Source organism: Miscanthus floridulus, chromosome 18 (assembly GCF_019320115.1).
Source record: "Miscanthus floridulus cultivar M001 chromosome 18, ASM1932011v1, whole genome shotgun sequence".
Taxonomy (NCBI): Eukaryota; Viridiplantae; Streptophyta; class Magnoliopsida; order Poales; family Poaceae; genus Miscanthus; species Miscanthus floridulus.
Genome location: NC_089597.1, coordinates 4900167 through 4907666, shown reverse-complemented (window position 1 = coordinate 4907666; position 7500 = coordinate 4900167).

The window sequence follows — 7500 nt, the reverse complement described above, 5'->3', positions numbered from 1 at the left end:
CGTTGAACGTAGGTGACACGTGGCTATCATTGGGCGACTGGACGCTGAGGACCAGCGTCCGGTCAACACGACCAGAGCGTCCGGTCGACCCGACAGTTGCCCAGTGAAGGGGTAACAGCTAGTTTAGCCCTTGGGGCTATAAATAGAAGTGGCCTTCGGCCATGGCTGGTGCTGAGCACCTCAGGGGACTTTGTGTCCATGCTTGAGAGTGCTTGGGAGCCCTCCATCTCACACATACTTGATAGTGATCATTCGATTGTGTGAGTGAGCGATTCTAGTGCGATTGCATCATGAGGTTGCATCGAGTGGCACTAGGTGATCGAGTTGCAAGCCGGTGGTGCTTGTTACTCTTGGAGGTTGCCACCTCCTAGATGGCTTAGTGGTGGTCTCCGTGGAAGCCCACAAGAAGTTTGTGCGGCGCTCCAAAGAAGAGCTTGTGAGGGGCATTGTGCTCGCCCCATGGGAGTCGCGAAGAGCAACTTTAGTAAAGCGTGTCATTGAGCTACCCTCACTCAAGGGGTAGGTTCTTGTGGCGCCCAACGTGCGGGCTTAGCGGGTGATGCTAATTAGCCGCCGAACCACCAAGTGAGCGGTCGACACAACGGGGACTAGCGTGTTGGCAAACATGTGAACCTCGGGAGAAAAATCATCATGTCAACCTTGTTCTTCCCGTTGGTTCGCATCCCCGTTACACAAGCTTGCGATTACTTTCATATACATTGAGCTTGTGTTGTTGCGTTTGTAATTGGTTAGCTTGTGTAGCTTGCTAGTTTCCTTCTTGCTTGTGTAGCATAGAAGTAGCTCTCTTGCGTGGCTAATTTGGTTTGTGTAACCTTGTTAATCACATTGCTTAGTTTGTGTAGCTAAGTAATTGTGCTCTCTAATTTGGCATTGGTTGCCTTGTTATTGAGCATTGCTAGTGAGCCTAGTTGGCTTTGTGCTTTTGCTTACTAGCATGTGTAGGAGCTCCCTTGTTGCTTAAAGTACTAGAGGCATAGGTTTGTGTGACCTTACTCCTAGAATTGGCTAGGTGAGCTCTAGCTAGCCCGGCACCTTTGTTGCTTGATTAGCATCTTTGAAAGGTGCTAGAGAACATAGATAGAGGGGTATAGTCTTGGCTAGACCGATAGTTTTAATTCCGCACTTGTTTCGGTTAGCCAACATGATTAAATTTTAAAAAGGACAATTCACCCCCCCTCTAGTCGCCATCTCGACCCTTCAAGTGGTATCAGAGCCCGGTCTCTCATTTGTGGTCTTCACCGACCCAAGAGGATGGCGAACTTTGTTCTAGAAGTTGTTTGTGACACACACATTTTTGATGGCACACACTATGCACGGTGGAAACGTCATATGCTTGATCATTTCCGTGAATTGGGTCCCAAGGCATGGTGGATCATTGTTGTTGGTTTTTCTCATGATGTCTTGGACAAGGATAACCTCACCCAAGCGCAAGAGGATTGCTTACAACTTGATCATCGTGCTCTTTATTATCTAACGTGTGCTATACATGATGATATTTTTAGACATGTGTGGGACTTGGAGAGTGCTCATGAAATGTGGCTAGCACTCCAAGCCTTTTACGGTGACTTCTCCACATGGGATGATGGTAAATTCAAAAAGGAGGATGAACCAAAGAAGGAAGCGCATGAGTGTGTTGAGCATAACCACAATTTGGTGATTGTGGAAGATTGCTCCACCTCATGGTCAAGTGATGATGATGATCGATCTACCACAAGTTCACTTGACAACATTGATGATGATGCCACAAGTGTTGCAAGTGATGATGCTACCCCATGCACACTTGATGGTGATGATGGTTCATGCTCAAGCCATGATGATGCTACTACAAGCCCAACCACCACACCACATTGTCTCATGTCACAAGGTGACACTAAGGTATCAAATGATGATGTGGTTGATCATGTTGTTTCATATGATGAGCTTGTTAGTAGACTTGCTAGCATGGCCATGTCTTTAGAAAATGAGAAAGCTAAAACATTGAAATTAGAAAATGAAAACTCATTTCTAAAGAACTCTTGTGAAGAACATAAGAAATTACTTGATGCATATAAATCTTCACTTGATGAGCTTAAATTGAATCATGAGACACTACTTGCATCTCATGATGAATTATTAGAACAACATGCTTCTCTCATTAAAGTGTTTACAAAGAAACTTAAAAATAATGAGAACTCATCACATGGGTCACATGATCAATCACATATTGTTACTAACCCTTGTGATATAGGAAAGAAGCATGTATCCACCTCTTGTGATGATTTATTAGATATGCCATGCTCCTCACATACAGATGCTTGTTCTACTTCCATGTCTTGTGAGACTAACATTTTGAAGGAGAACATTGAGCTCAAAAGTGAAGTGAAGAAATTGAGCAATAAGTTAGAGAGGTGCTACAACTCAAAAGTCACCTTTGAGCACATATTGAAGACTCAAAGAAACTATGGTGACAAGTGTGGCCTTGGCTTCAAGAAGAAGATGACAAAGGGTGAAAGAAAGAGAGAAAGGAAGATGAAGAAACTACAACAAAGAAAGCTCTCTCATACCATGTGCTACCGGTGTCATGAAGCGGGACACCTTGCAAATGGTTGCCCAAACATTGAGAAGCTCAAGAATATAAAAGAAGAAGAGAGGCTAAAGCATGTCAAGTGCTTCAAGTGCCGCACTTGGGGTCATCTTACCTCAATGTGCCCAACCAAGCAATTGGTGAAGCAACAAGTGAAGCCTCAACCAAAGCCATAAGTTGAGCGAGAGAAGACACCCCAAGAGCAAATCAAGATCAATCATGAAGATGGTGATTTGATGATAAAGAAGAAGAAAACAAGAAGGGGTGGAAAGGCAAGGCATCCAATGAAAACTCAAGATGCCAAGATGATGAGCAAGAATGAAGATGAGAAGAAAGATTATGCTCACATCAAGTGCTTCAAGTGTGGAAGTATGGGACACTTTGCCTCTAAGTGTCCTACCAAGCTTGAGAAGAAGGCTCAAGCAATCCATGAGAGGCAAGGCAATGAGAAGCACCACATGAGCACAGAAGAGAAGGCTCAAGCAAAGAGAAAGTGCTACACATGCCGGGAAAGGGGACACATGGCACATTCATGTCCCCTAGGTGATATTTCTAAGCCTACTTCAAATGTTGATAATAATATGCTTAGAAAGGATGGCAATGGTACCTCATTGGTTGCAATTGCAAAACATCCCGCTATTCATACTAAGGCTATGCCTAAGTATGTTGCTCCTAACTTGAGAGGACCCAAACTTGTTTGGGTACCATCAAAAAGTGGATGATTGATTGTAGGTACCGTCGGCATTGGAGACTTGATTCAATTGTGTTCATATTAATCATCATATGTTGAATCAAGCATTGAAGCTTAGTGCATATCTAACCCAATGCTAAATGAAAATAGAATGAAGTCCAAGTGCTACAACATACAAGTGTCATATTCAAGTTGTGGTAATTCATTGGAATATATTTGATGACTTGCAAATAATTGAGTTGAAGCTTGCTAGTTGGATGATCATGAGCTAACCAAGGTATATCTCTTGTTGATCATTTCATTTGGGTGCATATGAGTTGATTGAATTGGATAAATATGCAATGTTGCTTGCTATGAGACGTTTGAATGGATAATTGCTTAGTAATCAAGTTTGGATTGATTTGTGTTGGATAAATTCATGAGATGACATTTAGTAAGTGATTTGAATGGATATATGTCTTATGGAAGTATTCAAACAAGTTAGCTTCAAGTTTGATTCATATTTGATGAAGAATAGCTCAAGTGTTGAAATCTGTCCTATATTGCAAAATCTGAGCTAGCTGTGAACTTAGCCATGTTTGAGTATTGAAAACTTATTGGATTGGCATAAAAATCGGTGTACATGCTCTAGACTTATGGTATAAGATGCTGTACAAATTTCATAAGAATCGGATAAGAAATGCTTCGGTTTTGGAGCAGTTCTTGTCAGCTATAGTGCAGCTGTTTTCAGCATGTAGCAGTGGTGGAAGAATTGAAATTTGGCAGCAATCTAGAAGTCAAATGAAGCTCAAATTTTTACAGCTGCTAGATACTTTAGTAAAGAACATCTCCACTAAATTTCGTGGTATTTAGATTTGTACTTTGGTGGATATGCTTATTTCTTTGAAAGGTACAAAATCTGTCAGAAAAGTGACAAATGTTGGATTGATCTAGAGTCACTTTGATTGAAAGGTCCTCAAGTTGGAAACCTATTTACAAGTGTTTGAGGTACCTAAGTTTGGTTTTGAGATGATCTAGAAGCATGACAAGAAAAGAGTACAAGGCCATTTGATTGTGGAGTGTATTTTGCACATTTTTGGTACTCAAATTGGAAGATCAAGATCAAACTCAAGATAAAGTTGAAGGTTAAGTTCTAGTGACTATTGGAAATCATTTGGTAGAAAGAAAAGAACTTAAACAAGAAGAAAAAAAAGGACTTAAAGAAGGAATCAATTTCACTCATCAAGTTAAGTCCATCACTTGGATCAATCAATCAAGTTATTTCAAGTGAGTATCAACAATGGTTCTTGGAAAGAGGTCACTTCTCCCTAGTGTAGGGTCCTGCCGCCTATGTGTAGGTAAACCAAGTGTGGTACTTGGAAGGCTAATATGGAAGTGGTGATCCGAGGAACATTTGAGATGCTTAGTTGAAGCAAATCAATAGGGTTGATCAAGAAAAGCAAGCAACACCCAAAAGAGAGCTAATCATGATATTTCAAGTAGTATTCTCAAATTGATACTCTCATGCAAGCAAAGATCAAAAGATAAAGCAAGTTAACCACAACAAGAAAGAGCACTTGATCATAAGTGGTATTCATTTCATATGGGTGAAGAATGAAATTCAACATGGTATCAATTGGTCTTCACCAAGCTTATAATTGGACTTCATATTGCTATTGGAGTAATGAATTGGAATCTATGTGACTATCCTCTACTCCAACATAGCAAAGGTATCATTGTGATGTGCATGATCATTTCATCCCTTACTAGTATGCGGTTAGTGCATATAGTACATGCTTCATAGGATCATGCATAACAAGTGAAATGTTTAAATTCATAGCCTACCACTATTGTTTGAATGATCACTTGATCTAGTGGTTAGTACATGAATTTGTTCATGAGCTAGTAAACCCAAGTACTTGACTCAATTTGGATTGCTAACAAGTGACAAGTACAACATTGGCAAGATAACTCTTGCAAGAGGTGTGAAGAAGCTTGTCATTGGTTCAAACCAGACTTGGAAGCTTAGGCAAATCAATTTAGTTCAAGTCAATCATAGATGCTCATGATAGTGATAAGAGTACAAGCACAAGACAACAATGCAAATGGATATCTAGTTTATATGTTTTAAGTGGTATCTAGACTCAAGTAGTTCATCAAGATTTCATAAGTGATGTCTAGATCAACTCACAAGTGATATCCTATAAGTAGTACTCATGAAGATAGCATATGTTCAAGAAAATGGTCTTTATTGATAAATCAAACAAATGGTTCCATACTAGAAGACTCTTTCAAATGGTATTCACTTCCTACAAGTGGTATCTATACATAGTAGACGATGGTTCCACAAGTGATCCTCAACTTTAAGAGATCATCAAATGAAGAATGCATCCCTCAACTACAAGAGTTCAAGGTTATCAAATGGATGACCCATGCTATCACATAGGGGAGGTGTCACACAAATTGATCACAAGATCAAAAATCTTATGTGTGGTATCTCAAGAAGCCCTACACAAGATACAAGTGGTATAAGTTACAAGTGGTATATACAAGTGGTGGCATTCCAACAATCAAGTGATGTCCATCAAAAATGCAAGATTCAAGACTCAACCATCTACCCCAATTACATACCTTTGCATCAATAAGAAGCTTACCTTTTATGGAAATTGATGACAAAGGGGGAGAGATTGTACAAAGATATGAAAGCTTTGAGATTGAGATTGTACAATGGGAGAGATGATATATAAAAGAATTAGAGGTTGGACATGAACATGGACAAAGAGGGAGCAACATTAGAGAAAAGAGATGGATCAAAATTCTTGGACAAGAGAAGCACACAAATAGGGGAAGCAAGCTCATGAACTTTGTTTGATTGCATTTGATATATGCATATTCATGTGCTTGCTTGCATTGCATAAGTCCTTAAAATTCAATATGCATGCTTGTGTGGTGTATGCTAGTTATAGAACTTGAATGATGATTTGATAACTAGCATGCATAGGATGATAGCTAGACACTTGGTATGCTTTTCAAGTAATGCTAGTACCTTGCTTTTAATGTTGATCTCACAAGGTATCTAGTGCTTTTATTTCCAAGTGATATCTAGCTAACCATGGTGCTAAGGATGAACTTAAAGGTGCAACTCCGATTGGTACACGCTTCAAAGGTTTATTCTGTACACCTTAGCATCATTTTGTAGTATTTACTCTCCCACAATTTTAATCTATACATATGTGCGACCTTCAAATCAAACACTCTAGCACATATGTAGGGGGAGCTAATACTACCATCTTGGGTTTGTGGTACTTGTCCAAAATCATTTTCACATGGTAAAATTGCTTGGGCAAGCAACATGAATCCAAAAGAGCTTAATTTCCATATCTTTGTAGAGTTGTCATCAATTACCAAAAAGGGGGAGATTGAAAGGTCCTTGTGTGGTTTTGGTAATTGAGTGACAGCCTAGGTGGACTAATTGTGTTTATGTGAGATACACAGGTGATTAGTCCACAGGTACATATGTGTGAGCAACATATGCCATGAAGGTGAAAATGGCTTGGAGATGTTGAAAAGCTCACACATGTGATGATGAAGGAGCTCATTACACATGAGACATGACATTGAGTCATGTGATCAAGGTGGAGAAGATCAAGACAAGACTTGGCTTGATGGACCGGTTGCAAGCGTGAAGGGCAAGTCGAAGGCTTTGGAGTGATGGACCGCGTGGCGGTGAAGCTTGAGCAAGACTTGGCGCCGATGGACGATGGCAACGGTGAAGAGCAAGTAAAGTCAAGATCAATGAACCAATATGATCATGTGATGATATGAAGTGGATCATATCATTGTTGATCGTGTTGGTGCATGTGTTGCATCGACGTTGGAGGAGATGGAATGGAATGCGCAAGGCAAAGGTATAACCTAGGGCATTTCATTTCACCGGTCGTAGGTGTGTAGAGAAGTTTATGACCGGGTTTAGGATAGATGGCCGTACTATCAAGAGGGGCAAACTTGTTTGCATATCGGTCATCTAGTGCCACTCGAGTAATCTAACTTTGCATCGTCGCTAGGATCGAGTGGCGTGACAAGTTGAGTGGGTAACCCTTTGGGAAATGATTGTGAAAAGCTAACACACATACACATCGTGGTGTACACTTGGTGGTGTTGGCACATTTACAAAGGAGATGAAGTTGGAGTTGATGTGGATCAACTCGGTGAAGAAATGGAGATGAGAAAGGTCCCACATAGTGGA